This window comes from Poecilia reticulata, chromosome 19, assembly GCF_904066995.2.
Source record: "Poecilia reticulata chromosome 19, P_reticulata-male-v2, whole genome shotgun sequence".
In the NCBI taxonomy this organism is placed as follows: domain Eukaryota; kingdom Metazoa; phylum Chordata; class Actinopteri; order Cyprinodontiformes; family Poeciliidae; genus Poecilia; species Poecilia reticulata.
The window spans coordinates 14,719,310-14,735,922 of record NC_088848.1 but is presented as its reverse complement, the minus strand read 5'-3'; the positions used below and the strand labels follow the sequence as shown (position 1 = coordinate 14,735,922).

Sequence of the window (16,613 nt, the reverse complement as noted above, 5' to 3'; positions counted from 1 at the left end):
TTAAAGCAACACAGTCTGTCAGTGTGAGTGACTGTGCTTCTCATCCGGAGTTTGACTTGGCATTTGTTTTTATTTTTTTTTTATAGAAGGGAAATATACACTAAGCTATAACCTTTATTGATTACACATTTCCCTCCAGCAGTAAGACACTGTGCCTCTAATGATGTCACTAAAAGTAAACGTCACACTAAACAACATAAGTCCAGCACAACAACGTAGAAAAGAAATTGAATATTTACTGCTGACTTTATCAGCTCATATATATTTTTTTGTTTGTTCAGTCATTGGGGTTGTTTTAGCACATAATAAACAAAGCTCTCCAGCTCCTTGCATGAAAAAAACAACAACTACTAGCTTTTAAGAAATTTGGAAAAGAATCCAGTATTCTGTTTTGACATGTTTTGGAGGTTTTGGCTTGAGTCATATTGTTGAATGGTAAGCCTAAACCAAAGTCCCAAACATCCCAGATGCTCCTCCATATTTCCAATGGGTTGCATTGAGAATACATTCACAGAGAAGGGCTATTATCCATCTGTTTGTCCTTGCACTTATTCACATATTCATCCATCCAGTCTCCAGACCAGATGTCCACTTCAGTGACAACTACTTCAAGCATCTCAACGTTTCCGTAATATCACGGAATGACAAAGTTGTTTTATGATAAATGTGAGTAGGTGTATGATAAATAAAATGAACAAATTAATGAAAGGAGCAGATCTGCATTGTCTCTTTCATTAAAAAAAAACAGTAATTGCAATAATGTTTGATTTGATTTGTATGTTCCAAAAAAGACATACAGGACAAAAAATAAATAAAACAAAACATGGACACACACACTGACACCCATGGACAAATGACTCAGTATTTCATTTCTTTACACTGAGTTATTTATTTTTTTCATCAATATTTAATGGTTATTTTTTTCCCCACTGCAAAAACCAATTCCATTTATGGATTCCAAGCCTTTTTTTTTTTTTTTTGTCAATCTGCGTATTTCCTTGTTTTCCTTTGTTGAAATTGGGTGATGTCGTAACTTTTTTTTTCACATAGTCAAAGAAAAATGTGACAATTTACAGGCAACTAATAAAAGTGGTCCAAAAACAAAACAGTATGAAAAAAAAAAATTAACATATAAATGAAAAAAGGACACACATAATGAAAGCGCATAATAATAATGATAATACATAAAATTATTCAGATTACGCTTTCTTTAAAAAAAAAAAAAAAAAACATTTTGTGGCTCTAGTTAGGAATGTACTGCCACGATCGAGCGACTATTAATTATAGCTATTGTTGTTTTGCTAAGGAAAATAATGTCAGGATCTTTCTTTATTTGAGTTATTTTGGAGTGTTCCCTAGTTTCTTATTTTCATTACATCAGATTTTTTTCCTGTTTTTACTTTAGTTCAGTCCTTTCTTAGTGACTCTGATTTCTGTTTATTTCTTGTGTCAAGTCATTCTTTCTTACTCTACTTTAATTATGTTTCTTAAGTCTAGTTATTCTTTAATGTTAGATTAATTTTCATAGTTCGTCTGCTGTGGTGTCTCTGTCGCTGTCTGTGTCGTTTTCTCTCTCCCCTCACACCTGCTACCTGTTAGTTAATTAGCCCGGTCTATTGTTCCACCATTCACACTCCAAGTATTTAATCACCTCTTTCTCATTCCTCCTTGCTGGCTCTTCCTGTAAGACAGTGGTCCCCAAACTACGGCCCGCGGGCTGCATCCGGCCCGCCTCCACATTTCCGGTCCCCTGAACAATACCAGAGAGCATTCAGATTTTTTTTCATATACCGTATTTTCCGGACTATAAGCCGCTTATATGTGGAATTTTCTTCAACCACCAGGGGGCTCTTTAGCAGGAAGTGAATAATTGGAAGTCAAAATTTTAAATAAAAGAAAGCGCCTATTAAAACAGAATTAGGTTTTAATAGGGAATTGAAATTTGAGAATGTTGTCGATCAGTTAAATAGCATTGAGGGGAAAAAGAAGATTGTTCAATTTTTTTAAAATAATACTGGGATCATTATGAGAATTTGAGGTATAGATATTAGATATTATGGCAATAGTGCAACAATAATGGATGCAAGCTGCCGTTGAAATCTAAAGAAGAAGAAAAAGAAGCAGCAGCAGAAGAAGCAGAAGAAGGAGCCCATTTTCATTTAGCACATGCTAGGACACGAAGGATGAGCCCTTTTACTGTTACAGTTACAGTTTGGAAAGTACCATAATCAGTTCAGTTAAATCTAAACTTGGCAACTTTTTCTTTTTCAACCATAAATGTGATATTCAATTGACCTGTTATGACTCAGATTTTGGGTGTCCGCCCCCCTCTGCTGCTGCTGCATCGTTGTGGAAAACATGGAGCGGCAGAGATATCTGCAGCTTATATGTGTATGTTTACCGGTTTTAAAAAAACAACAACTTTGGGGTTGTGGTTTATAGTCCGGTGCGGCTCATAGTTCGGAAAATACAGACTATATAATCCTTCCTGGATTTTTTCTGTGACGAACCCAGAGAGGATTATTTGGTTATTATTTATTTCATTAACAGTGTTATTATTTATTCCCTGACTTTTGTTCTGTGAAGAACCCAGGGGATGCTATTTTTGATTGTACTTTCTGGAAAACAATAAATTTTTTACATTTAGGCACTCCTACAATTGTCACACTTTTTCTATTACAAACTGACTCCGGCCCCCCACCAGAGAAGGGAAAAGTTATGTGGCCCTCACAGGTAAAAGTTTGGGGACCACTGCTGTAAGACCTCGTTGCTTCCCCTGGATTATCCTGCTGGCTGTGTTCTGGATTCTTGTTTTTGTTTGCCTCTGGCTCCCCGTGTTCACTGTTATTTTTATAAGTTTTCAGTTTTATCGCTAGATAACACTCAGTATAATTTGCGCTCCCAGCTCCTGTCTGCATTTTGGGCCCACTAACAAACACACACATCATGACAAATAAAACGCCCCATGAACTCATCTAAGCAAGAAAAAAAAAATTATTTTAATTTATGACTCCAAATATATTTCTACCCCAAAAAATATTTAAGAATCTTTTTTTCTTCTTCTTGACAATCGCTTTAAAAAAAAATCAGTTTGTAAAAACCACAGATTTTAACTAAATGCCTCCGTCTAACTGACCTTTCCTGAGACGTTTTTTTTTTTATCTGCCAAAATCCGAGGTGACCTATAGTATCTACGAAACAGAAGAGCAGCAGCGGGAGGAGGAGGAGCAGGTTTGAGCTCAGTCATGATGAAGTCAATAAATAAGGACCGCAGAGGCGATGATATTCCGCCTGTCACCTGTGAGCGTCCCGGACGTGTCAGCGCGTGTCTTGCAGCGCGGGTCCTGTAGAGAGCAGTAGATAGTTTTAATAAGTGCGGCTCCTCTTACTGTACAGCACACAGTGAAGCCGAGGGAGGAGCGACAGCGTACTGTTTCTTTTTTGGTTCTTTCCACTCCATACGCATGCACACGCGCACGGTCGTTGCAGTTCATCCAAACGTAACTGTGGGAAAAGAAAACAGGAGTCAAACTAGGAAGCGTCGTTGGAAAGCGGACAGGAGAGTCTGTTTTTAAACGGTACGAGGCTCGGCAGTAGTGGCCAGGCGGAGGACCGAAGCTCCGGAGAGCGGAGGTGTGGGGGGGTGGGGGGAAAAGCCATCCAGCCCTGCCGTTACACACTTTCTACAGCAACCAGGAGGAACCCGGCTGACTTTTTCTCCCGCTTCGTTTCCGCCTCATGACCCAATTCCCAGGACAACGTGGGGTCCACGGCGCGCGGGGAAACTGTGGGACGGTAAGTGTTGTTTTCGGGGGGGGTTCGAAGCCTCCGTGGCAGCGTGGTCTGCAAGCACTTCGGCGGCGGTAGCTTGTGTAGCCCGGGCTGGTTTGACAGATCAGCCCTGCGGTCGACGCACACCCACTAGTTCACGCGCGCATACGGACTCGCACATTCACACGGCGTAGTGAACGCTCCTTCTGTTATTTAACGCTCACTTCGCCGCTTACGGAGCGCTAGTTGGAGCCCTGCTCTGGTTGGTGTTGTGACGCCGGGATCGGGTGCTGCACTCTGGGCCCAGACTTGGACTGAACCGCCTGCTGTACTCCGGGGCGCGCGTGGTCCACTCACGCATGCACACGTGCACACACTTGAAGGCAGATGGACCCACTCACCAAATGCTGCAGACCACTGTCAGGCTGCTCAGTTTCTAATATTTCATAAAAAGTTTCCCTCTCTCAGAAGCAGTAGAAATAGTTTTATGAGCGTCTGAAAAATGCTTTAGTTGTAGTTCTGTGTCCAGTTCTTTAACAATGTTTTCTATAGATGCAAACTAACTTACATGTAAATTGCATTTAGTCACAAGGTTCTCTAAAAGGTTGTGTGTTGCATAATGAGTCGTGTAATGCTCACAGGCTGTCGTTTTTATTGAATTCTTCAGCCCTGCGAAAGCATTTAAGTTCGCTGACATTGTTCAAGTTACAACTCCAGACTTTAAGCTGGTTCCTATAGGGTTAAGTGTTATAAACTAACGCGATGCATAATTGCGAAGTAAAATGAAAATGACGTGGAGTTTAAAATTGTTTGAAAATGGAATCCGAGTAGTTTGGTGTGCACTTGTATTCATTCCCGGACTTTGACTGGGTCATTTTCACACATTGACTTGCTGTGATTTAAACCTTTGTGTAGCAACTGTGGTTGCATGCTTGGGACTTTTGTCCTGCTGACAGATGAATCAGTCTTTTGCAGCCTTAAGCGCGTTTGCTTCCAGGATTGCCCTCTGTTGCTGCCCAGCATCCCTGTCCCTGCTAAACAAGCTTTGCCCTGTGTTTAGTTGAATCGTCTTTGCTGATACCTTTAGATATCCTTGCCCTTGCTGGAGGAAGGGATCTCCACAGCATGATGCTGCCATGACCATACATAATCTACTCCTTTGCAATATTCCATAAAGCTGAGGTTTGCGAAATACGTGACTAACGGTTTTTCCTCCAACCGGTTCTCTCAGCTGTGGTTTTCTGCAGGCTGAGATTAAATTACACACATATACATGCATGCTTTTCCACTTAAGTGACTTCTGAAGACATTTGGTTGCATTGGACATCATTTAGGTGTATCAGAGTAAAAGGGGGTGAACTATGCAAGTCAAACTTTTCAGATTTGTATTTTTGAAAATGTATTAAGCCATGCGTCTTCCTTCTACTTCCCAATTGCGCATCGTATTGTGCATGTCACGTACAGTTTTAATATAATGCATTAAGGTTTGTAGTTGCAATGTGGCAAAATGTGAAGTTTATTATGAATACACTTGCAAAGCATTAAGCTTATTGAATAATAGAGAGACCCCACCTTCTTGCAAGTTTTTCCCACCATGAATTCAGAGAAGATTTTAATGTTGCCAGGGAAAAATTTGGTAGTGCTCTCTGCTTTCTCTCCCGCTGCCGTCTCCATAACCCGGACCAGAGGAGACTCCTCAGAGAAATCAATGGCATCATAAATGCAGATCAGAAATATATTGGCCTCACACATTTGCAACCGTTTCCCCTTTAAAAGTCCTTGTACCACAGGCTGTGGAATAATTAAATCGCTCAGTGTTAGCACTCAATTCAAACTCTTGAAAGGGTGTGAGCTCTCTGAGCGGTGATGCTTTAACTTCATTTTGGAGTGTGCGGAGAGATGGTGACAATCTAAACGCCGCGTGCTTCTACTGCTGCTGAATTCAGCATGCAACAGATGCGCCTTAGCGGAGCATCGTTAACCCTGCAAGGTGAAAACGGTAGAAAGCAAATGGGAGAATGAGCATTAAAACCAAATAGATTCAGTCTATATGGCTTCACTTTTATGTCCTGCCCCTGATACCGCTTCATTAATCATTAACCATCAGTATAAATCCAGTCTTTCTATTTCTGGGTTGATGATTAACCCTATATAGATCTGTCATTCGCATATTGCTCTCCTATAGAATAATCCGTTGAATATTTTCCAGCAAGTGGCAGCTAAGGCGCCTTTTAGAGCTAGTCTTTAAATTTCTGTAATCCAAAATTCAATATGTAGGTCTTGTTTTTCGTTTGGTGAGGAAATGTTTCAACGCTTCCAGGGAAAACACTTGGAAAATGCTGGCTTAGTTTCTGACGTAGTGATGTAACAGGGTAACGTGAGGGGAAAAACGAGGATGGATGGAGCCCCATGTGACCTGGCCTCGTCTCCTCCTCTTTTCCTCAAGGCCGTGACTCCTTGCAGGAGATGAGGGTGACCTTATTCGGTCCCTCCTAGAATGCCGCTCTCCAGAGGGGCCTCTCTCTCCGCGACCTTTTCTGTGCGTCTTATTTTCTCCTCTCCTCTTTTCTAAATCACCTGCTACTCTGCGGTAGGGCGTGAGCGATCAGCGCTTAGATCTGTAGAGCATCCTCTTATGTAACTCTGTGCTCTGCTCCGTTTCTGATGTTCAGTGATGTCAGAGTGCGGAGAGGCAGGCGGGATGCTGGGAAATCCAACGTGTCAGGAGATGTCCGCGCACGAAAGGCTTAGTTTCACATCTGTCTCCCTGGGATGGCTTTAGAAGTAAAATGGTGGATAATGAACATAGTTTGATTGGATCTTTGTTTTGGTGTCTTGGTATGAGAAATGCCGCTGACATGACACCAGCGTTATGTTTGGAAATGCCTTAATTGTTGTTTCACTTTTAAAACTGTTGGGTAAGAGGTTGTGCAGTGGCAGAGCTTTCTCAGTATTAGAAAGGGCTGGGTGCTGGAAAAAGGTTGGTGTTATCATAAAGATAGCCAGTAGAAAGCTGAGTGGAAGAAAAAAGGTGACGCAAAAAGCAACAATAACTGCCTCCTGCGGGAGTATCAAACTGTACTGACACTTTAGACGTGTCCAACTCAACTGAATCAAATGGCTGAATCGGCAGGTGCCAAGTTCAATGAAGCCCTGCTAACCAATGGTTTCTTTTGTAGTGTTTAGGGAGTAACGCCCCTAAAAGTTGCAGGTCACTGATCCTTGTAGCCACTGTTTTTTCTTTTCTCTTTTCCCCTTTCATCATTTTATTTTTATGTATTTATTTTGTCTTGTAAACTTGGGTGCGCTGGACACCGGCGATGATAAATCGTCGTTTGAATTTCACGCCCCATATTTTCCGTGAAATGCAAACGCTCCTGTCGCCTGCCTGATTAGCGTTTTCCGACCCTGGTTCTCATGGCCTGCCACATAATTAATCCACATAAAAAATTCTCTTCAACTTAAAATACATATTGAAGTTTGTTAGGATGTAATCACATAAACATAATTACATATTTAAAACGTGATAAAGGAACTTTTCACATTTTCCAAAATTATTTAAAAACAGTGTAAAATTGATCACCAGTTGTGTGGTGGCTGGTTTGTGAAAGTGTGGAAGAAAGTGAACAAGCAATATGAACTCCAGTCTTGGCAATATTTTCAATGCGAATTTGGGATTCAGTATAGTATTTTAGGGTTTTATATGGAACTTAAAAAAAGTAGATTTAAAAATAAATCTATAAACTGATAAAAATAGGAAAGTTGAAGGTTTTATCAAGAATTTACTTTTTTCTTTTACTAAATTGCCCTCATTAATGTGTATGCATTGTTTGTTTTAGTTTATTACATAAAACCAATTTTTAAAAAAAACCATACGGTTGTTGCCAAAGATTCTTGCATCTGTAAGTGATGAATTTCAGCAAATCTGTGAAAAGTTGAGCGAAAGGAAAACGTGGCGGAATAACGTGCACAAGGAACTGCGACATCTGTAGTTTTGAGAAGATTGTGAAGCAAAGAAATGGAAGTTGCATGGTATTGGTTGAACAGACTACACTTGTATTTTGATAAAACTTAAGCACAAAATGTGTAATATATAACAATTCTTTAAAATCCGACGTAAACATTGATGCAAAAGAGGAGACAAAAACAGGCTAACCATCTCAGCTATAGTTTCAAGTGGAAGAAATCAATACGAGATAATTTAGCAAGTAGAATATTCAGCTGATTGAGCAAAAATAGGAGGTGCTGTATGCTCTGTGGCCTTCCTGTCATGAAGGAAATTCCAAGTGGTTTCCTGCTGTAATATTTGGCACCGAGGCTAATGTCATTTGGCAAGTCAAACTACATTAAGAGAAGGGAATGCGGCAAATCCTCCTGTACGATGTTGTCGCGGGGGGTGAGGGGTTTTCTGCCGCACCAGAGCGTCACTGCTGATAAGCATGCCGTCATGGCGAACACGACAAGAGATTATCAGCGGGGTTCGCACCGGCCTTCCCACAGACCACCGGAGGGTCCCACTGTCACTGAAATAACGTAACAACAGCCCTCTTGCACACAAACACACTTTTACAGGCATTACATCAGATCTCAGGCAGGCGGCAAGCTCCAGGTTTGTGGTTTGTTTGTTTTCATTTTGGCTCCTCCCTATTCTTTTTTTTTTTTTTTTTTTTTTTTTCCTCGTAGTAGGTTGAGTTTCATTTTATTCTGTTAGAGGTTTTTCAGTTGTTTCTGTTGAGCAGCGGTTTCCACGCAGTTGGTTACCACAACCTCCCCCTCCCCGCCTCCGGCTTATCTGTCGCTACGTCTTCGTGCCATCAAACAACTCCTCTGAGGCAGCAGGAATAATAAACTGGCAAAACATGCCGTTATTGGCCAAAACGGGTTAGAAAGACGGGATTATTATGCAGCCGCCTTTTGCTCTTATTAGCACGAGTCAACTTGGCTCTGCTGAAATACCACTGGGGCTGCTCACAAACTGGCTTTCCATCAATGGGAATGCTTGGCACCGGGAGCCAGGAGGTTTCCCTTTGCCAGGATGACATTTGTTGGAGCAGGACTGCCTTTGCTCTGTGCCTGCTAGGGCCATTTTGGTTAATGAAAGTGGTGGAGGAGTGAAGTCACTGCTTCATTTGCGGATCTGGTTTAAAAAAAAAAAAGCGAACTCCCAACACAATAAAGCGGCTAATTTTCCTTCTGTCATAAACAATGCGGTGTTGTGGAATACAAGCGCTGTCCCTCGAGAGTCGATATTGCGGCTGCAATAACATCTTCAGATTCTGTTTACCTCCAGGGCCGTAAATAATCAGCTAACAATCAAAGTTCCTTCCTCCAGATGGACTAGTGAAGAGCACTGAAAATAATAAAGTGAGAAAAGGTCTATATTTATTCATTTTTAAATGCAGCACTCACCAGTGAGCAGATGTCACACATGTATCCCTTTTGTAATTACATAAAATTATGTTTTGAGTCTATGAGCTCAAGTTCGGCTGTCTAAACATCAAAGCATCACTAAGATATAACCTCACTTCCTGTTTGATGGTGCGCACAGTTGTGATTGGCGGTGATGAACTGTTTGAGGAAACGGAGACCGATGACAAACTCATTCAGGCTTTTGTCTCAGTCATCCATGTCAAACAAAGTAGATATATATATATATAAAAAATCTTAGACCCACAGTGATGTTATGTACACAAATGAGACGAGAATAAATAATTTTAAAAAGTCTTTCATGTTATGTATCCCTTTGCAATTCAGCTGATAAATAAAACAACATAACTGAAAAGACGGTGGGGACAACGGTTGAAGAGTTAGTCCCCGAATAGGTGGGTTGCGGGTTTGCTTCCAGTTTTTTTCCTGTTTTGTCGCCGTGTCCTTGGGCAAGACATCTCACTCATCTTGCCTGCTGGTGGTGGTCAGAGGGCCTGGTGGTGTCATAGGCAGCTGTGGCTACTATCCAGTAGCTTGTCACCATCAGCATGTGAATAGGCGAATGACTGAATGTAGTGCAGAGCACTTTGGGGTCCTATGGACTTGATAAAGCGCTGTACATTTTCAAATCCTTTACCGTTTTACCATAAAGAGCTTCAATAAGCTACTTTGTGCAAAACTACCAAACCACTGCTTTAAACATGTTTTGATTCAGGTTCAGCCTTTGATTCTTCTTCAGTTCACACTTGCAGCAAGATTAACACAGATGAACCAGGAGTAAAGTCCAACATCCTGGTACACATTCATCCACATCCCTCAGAAATTTTGACCTATCTTAGCATTGCACAGTTGATGTTGATCGCACATGTGAATCTTCCATTTCACCACATCCCATAGGTGCTTTTAAGAAGTAGCAGAAAATGGGCATATTGTGGTCATGATAACATAATAATAAGGATCACCAAATGGTAAAAAAAAATAAAAAAAATAGTAAATCATGTTGTGTGATTACTTATCTTCAGATGGAACTAGGGATTTTAGTGAAGGAGCTCCACATATCAGTAGGTTTTTGACCTCAAACCTGACACCCTGAAGAAACGTTACAATAGTTAAACACCATCCCATTTCCAGTTTTTAAACTTTATATTTCTCCATTTATCATTTCCATCGCTTTAAGTTGGTTTGTGGAGGGTATATTTAACAATAAAGGTGGAAAAGATTTGAGTATTTCATCTTCTCACATGATAAAAGCCTGACATTTTTGAAGACTAGTATAGCCTTTTTATATGCTTGCACTAGTTCAGAGTTTTTTTTCCTCTCCTGTAAAATTTGTTTCGTTAGTAATTTATAGAAAAATGTATTATATTTCTCTGAATGTAGCTGGAATCATCAAGTTTATCAAGCTTATCGTTTGCAAAAAAAAAAAAAAAAAAATTAGGAACATGACATTCGTGTGTTGATTTCTAAAGATATTAAAAGGTTTATAAATTGGTGCATTATTCATGCAAAACAAAACTGACAGAGAAATAAAAACTGATTTATGGGTGAATTATGTTACTTATATGCTGCTATATTATACTTCTATGCTATTTTGTACTTTATTCATCTGACGTATTCAGATAAAATAGACAACTTTATGTATTTGCTCAAAAAAAAAAAGAAGCAGGTTTATAATCAAAACACCAAAATGTTGCACTTGAGCGGTTCTGTGGAGGCTACGTTCGGCCTTATATTAGTGCATAAAAGCAAAAAGAATAGATTACTTTGAAGAGATTATCCTAATAGGGAGTTTAATGCTGTTGCATTGCTGCTGTCCCACTGTATAGCTGAATAGCAACTAACCCGGCTTACCCTCGTTTTGGGAAAAAAAAAGGAGATTCGATTTCCCCTTAAAGCTACTGTTGCTTGAATTCCCTTCAACCCCTGAATTAGAAGCTGAATGCGTTTCCTACGGAGAAGAAAAGCTGCATTCTTATTTCTCCTGATTTTGTAATCTGTCACACTTGAGGGACTCTGAATGGACCTGTTCCACTGCCCAGTTGGTTTGGAAAGCTTTGGAAATCCCTCTTTGATCCACTGTTTTTTTTTTTTTTTTGTTATTATTATAATCTTGTGTCAGGATTGTGGTTTTAACCCACTGGTTACATCGAGCACTTAAAATACTTGTGTGGTGGGAACGACCCAAAGAAGTGTTCTGGTGCCACAGTTGGTGGTTTGATTGGAAACATTCAGGTTTTCTATAAGGAAACTGCGCGGTGCAGTGGATGAAGCTGTTCTACACCAGAAGTCTTCTGGGACAGATATTACCATAAACCTCAATATGATTTGTTCGCATTAATAATTCACCCCGGTATTATAATACGATCTGAAATGGGACATTTATTTATTTATTTATTTATTTATTTTTTGCGTGGGAAATGAGTATGAATATGTATGAGATTGTATAAAAACCTTTTAGAAACAATTTTTTTTGTGTTTTTTTGTTTTAAAAATTTAAATTAAAGTAAAACACGAGCCGCAAACGCTGATTTAATGTGACCTGATTTTCCATCAGCCATGATTCGGTATGTTTTGATTTAATTCAGTGGGCTAATCAATGCAATAAATTAGGCAAAGAAATTAGTATTTAACACTAAATGAGAATAATTATTAAAAAAATAACTAAAAATTCCGCGTCTTATTCTCGTATTTTTAATATTTCGGGAGGAAAAAAAAATCTGAGTTTATCAAAGCTGTATAGAATCAGTTAATCTCCATTATTGTTATACTGCTTTCACTTCCAGTTTGATTATTAAAATGACATTGAAATAATTAATTGACTTCCAGTTTCACTACGTTCAGCAACGACGAGTTTTTCTTTTGCTTTCGGTGCAGATCTCTTTATAATATACAGCAGGCTGCTACCCGAGCTGGAGTCTAACCCCTCCCGATCTCAGTGCCACGTCTGTTTTTTACAGTCTGAGACTTTTCCCCTTCTTAATGTGTATGCGTGCGAGATGTTTCCCTGGTTGAGGAATTAGACGTTGGTTTATGTTATGACTACCAGTGGGGTCAAAGATCAGCTGAGTTTAGTTGGGTTGCCTTGAAGCATGACTCCATGGTGACCCGGGCCTCTCTGTTAGTGCACACCAAGCATTTTTTTGTTTGAGGAAACTTTTGTGATCCCCTCCCACCTCTGCCCCTCACCCCTCAACATCATATTTCCAAACCTTTCAGATGGAGGCATGTGCACCAGCGGTGGTTACTTTACTCTCTCTGCTTATATAGAGCAAATTGTGTTTGACAGAAAATGAAGTCAGACACAAGCTGAGCCCAGAAAATTGCATTTGTTAATGAAATTACCAACTCCAAGGTCTCTGAGTGGGTTCCTCAGAGCAGAGGCTTTATTCAGGCGGCTTGTAGTAAAAAAATAATGAGAAATTTGTTTGTCATTAAATTACAACTGCAGGTGGGTGTGGTATAGGTTGCAGGGAGGATGCTTTGACAACAGGAAGCAAAAGTGAGTCACCTTTCAGTTTATTATAAGAATGCCTGTGGTTTATCTCCCTTCATTTCTATTGTCAGTATAGACAATAGAAATGATCATCCTGTATGATGCTTAGTGCTTTCTTTCTGCAGGGATATCTTGATACGGATTACAGATGTAAATCTGTAACCTGTTGTTTATTTAAATCACGCTCATTTTTAGATGGTAAAAGTCTTGATTTCTAAGTTGTTTTTTTAAATCAAGTAGATACTTTAATGTTTCAGATCATAAAATGCATTTTAAACTCAAATATGAGTTAAATACTTATGTATTATAATTTTAATTTTAAGGTAATAATTTTAGAGGGGGAAAAAAGCTTTCCAAACCAATCTCTCCCTATGGGGTGGAGGGGAAATAATTTCCCCTGAATCCTTACACCTGGTAGCTTTTTTTTTTTTTTGTTGTTGCATTGAGGTGCAGACATGATTACCAAACCTCAAAACTCGATTATCCTAATGTTTATTCATGATCTAATTTTCAAGAATGCTGAGGAAGGAAACCACAAGTGCACATAAGTGGAGCAGCAAGACAAGTTTACAGTGAACACACAAGGCAAATCCAAGTCATGGTGCACATCAGCCTTTGCACCATGGCTTTGAAAAGTGTCTCACCATATACAGGTGCTGTCGAAGTAAAAGGAAGTACTTTGAAATACCACAACATCACACGGTTTCATCTGAGAATATCACAGAAGTAGGATAGCCCAGTGTGAAATGCAAAGACGGCACAGTTACTACGGTGCTCAATTTATGATGTTGTGTCAGTTTCGCATGTTGCGTGTGTCAAATGAGGACTGAAAAACAGCAGCTTGTTATGAAAAATTTAGCTTTAGTTACTGATAAAGTGAGAGATCTTGGACTTGTTATTTTTTCCATGGCACTAGTAGCCTTTGTTCATCAACTGAGGAAGACAGGGAAAACATGGCTGTAAGTCTAAATTCCACTACTCGTGTACTCGTAGAATTTTTTTTTAATAACTTCTATGTGTGACTAAGGTGTGTTTGGGTAAATATAAAATGGGCCATTATCCTCTTTTTTTTGTTTTGTTTTTGTGAGCAAGTTTTTGACCTTAGAACTCTATGGTGGATAACTTTCTTGCCTGGTCTCCTTCTTATCTTTGAATTATGAACTCTGATCTTATCTGAGACAACTGGCGCCTGCGGTACTTTAGAGGTTCTTTAATATCTGCCTGGATGACTCCTTCATGCACATTTGAGAAATCTTGGTAGATTGACCAATTCTGGGGAGATTCGCCACTCTTTTAATGTTTTCATCCATGACGATAGGTGCAAGTGACTTTGTTTCTTATCCTAATTTATTTAGATGTGTTGCTTTTTGCGATCTCCTCAAAAGGCAACGCTATTTGAGTGATATCTTGATACTAGTGGTGAAGCAGTAGTTGGGTGCAGATTGCAAATTTGAATTCAGCTTCAGCCCATGATTTAATTTATAGGATAATTACTTTGTGACATGGATTAGGTTGATTAATAATCAGGTTATCATATTCAAATACCTACCTATGGGCAATTTACATGGAGCAAGAAATTAGTCATACTTTCAAACCATTGGACAAACTCGAGTCCCCAGTGAAAATCCACGCATGAAAACTGTCAACCTTCGTACAGAAAGATTCGAGACCAGGATTTGAACCTGGAAAGCTCTTGCTGCAAGGCCACAGTGCTAACCACTGCTCAACCATGCAGCCAGTAGTAAAATGCATGATTACATAAAACGTGTGTTTCTGAGTCAGAGTTCAGTTGGGTAAGAATGGACTCTGAGATTTAAGGTTTGGGGGCATTCCTGAAGGAGATGAAACAGAAAGTGGTTTATGTGCTGGATAACTTGGATCCTGTATGATGCTTAGTGCTTTCTTTCTGCAGGGAGTAGTTTGGATGAATTGTAGATGAAGTCGTTCTCAGCAGCCCTCATCAATAACTTATGACGACACTCTTAACAGCCTTGCACATCAACACGGACATTTTCGTCCATGGCCATTGGCACACAGCTCAAGCTCAGTTAGATTGGATCGAGAGCTGCAAATATACATTTTTACATCTTGTCAAAGATGTTCAACTGACTTTAGCTCTGGAGTTTGACTAGGCCATTGTAACACATTGATTTTCATTGATGTATGAATTGCTTTAGCTCTGTCTGGCTATCAACTATGACCAGCTTCCCTGATATTTGGCATACAACATCCTTCGCCACGATAAATAATTAAATTCTGTATGGCATGCTTGTTTTAATTATTGGCTTCCTATATTTGGTTGTTGATGAAAGTTGTACTTAAATCACTTTGACAAATTGCTTTTCAAAAAAGCAAAAAAAAAATCTGAGGAAGAGGGCTGCTGGTTGATTAAAACTTGTAACAATTCAAATCAGCATTTTAATACTAGTTGATCTTTGGGGGGGATAAAGCACTGGTTACCATAAACCCAGAAAACATGTTTCTATCCATACCTGTTGCTTGTGAAGTTTAGTGGGATGGAGGGCACCACAGTGGGAGGTCCAGAATGCAAAGTTGATGCCAAGCTCCCAGAGGCGTTGGTGCGCGCCTTTCCTTGTGCACGTGTGCACGCATTTGCAAAAGATCTCGGAGACTTGCTGATCTGGCAGACGGACACATTCCTCACACGAGTTGTCTCAACTCCTGCCAGTCGCCTTATATTATTGGAAAGTCCAAACCATTCAGTTTCCTGCAGGTATTATCATTCAGGAACCCTATACGTGTCGACACGGATCTGTTGGGCACATACATGTGTGAGCGGTATATCTTGACACGTTTGAGGAGCGCGCCCTGTATTTCTGTACCGCATTTGAGCATTTGATCTCGGAGACGGGCTCGTGTTTCCCTGAATGTGGCTGGGCCAGAAACTCAATATTCAAACAGGGGGCCTCCAGCGTGTGATAAGTGCGCACTATCGCCTTGAGGTGCTTTTGGCCTCGGTGAGCGCTGGACACGGAGATGTGAGCGAGCTGCACACGATTGTCTCACACTTGCACAGAAGCTTATTGACAAATCTTTTCACACCACAAGTAACTCATGAGAGCAGCTGTTTCTTTTTTGTTTTTTTTTTAGCTCATGTCTCGTCATGTTAAATTTGACTCACCACTACCCTTTTACAAATGCATTTTTCTTTCATGTGTAACGTCTATGGTGTGCTTCATTTTTGTAATTTCCTTGAACGTTAAGAGCACTGGGCCAGGTGTACTTTCTATGTAACCAGAAAAACATATAGAACGAAATACCGCAGCTTTCCAGGGAAGCTGAAACTTTTTTATGGGACTGTGGAAGGAAATGGAAATCACAGAGCCTCAATTTTAAATTCTACTCAGGATTTAACAGGAACCTTATGAAAAGTACACCTGAAATTAGAGAAATATGATCTCTTCATCTAATCATACCTGGAATAAAACATTTATCTTTAAATACAAAAAGAAGTAATAATGTAGAAGCCACAATAGGGAGGTAAGAGAGACTGGGCGATCTGTTCGGGAAACAGAGGAAGTTATTTGTGGAGCTTCACCTTGCAGTGTAATGTTCCTCTGGGAGTCGACGCTGACAGCGACATCCTCTTGTGTCTCGGGAGACCTGGAGTCTTTGGAAGAAAAGACAGTAGGCCACGGCCACCTGGCAGTGAGATGCCAGCAGTCTGACACCATGTTGTGCGCTGTTGAAATAGAATGAGTCAACACACCCACTGCCATGGAAACTCAAAAATCTTGTTTTTCCTTTCAATAATTCAGTGTAAACTGAACTCTAATCCAAAGCTTGGCATTTCCTACCTTTATAGCAGCAATTGACTGATCAGAAACCCATTCAGGAACACACTTGACAGGGGTGTGGAAGGGAGCTATCAGAGTGTTTTGCTGTACAACTGCCTGGCTTG

At 40.1% G+C, this 16,613-nt stretch overlaps 1 protein-coding gene across 2 annotated transcripts in view; it reads left to right on the top strand.

Annotated features, from left to right (window-relative positions):
• The first annotated feature begins 3,265 nt into the window (after positions 1 to 3,265).
• thrab (thyroid hormone receptor alpha b) overlaps positions 3,266 to 16,613 on the top strand; it is a 135,109-nt gene continuing 121,761 nt past the window's right edge. For both annotated transcript variants that reach the window (XM_081600261.1, XM_081600260.1), the window contains exon 1: positions 3,266 to 3,795. The gene's annotated coding sequence lies outside the window, so the exon portion shown is untranslated. The remainder of the gene's footprint in view (positions 3,796 to 16,613) is intronic.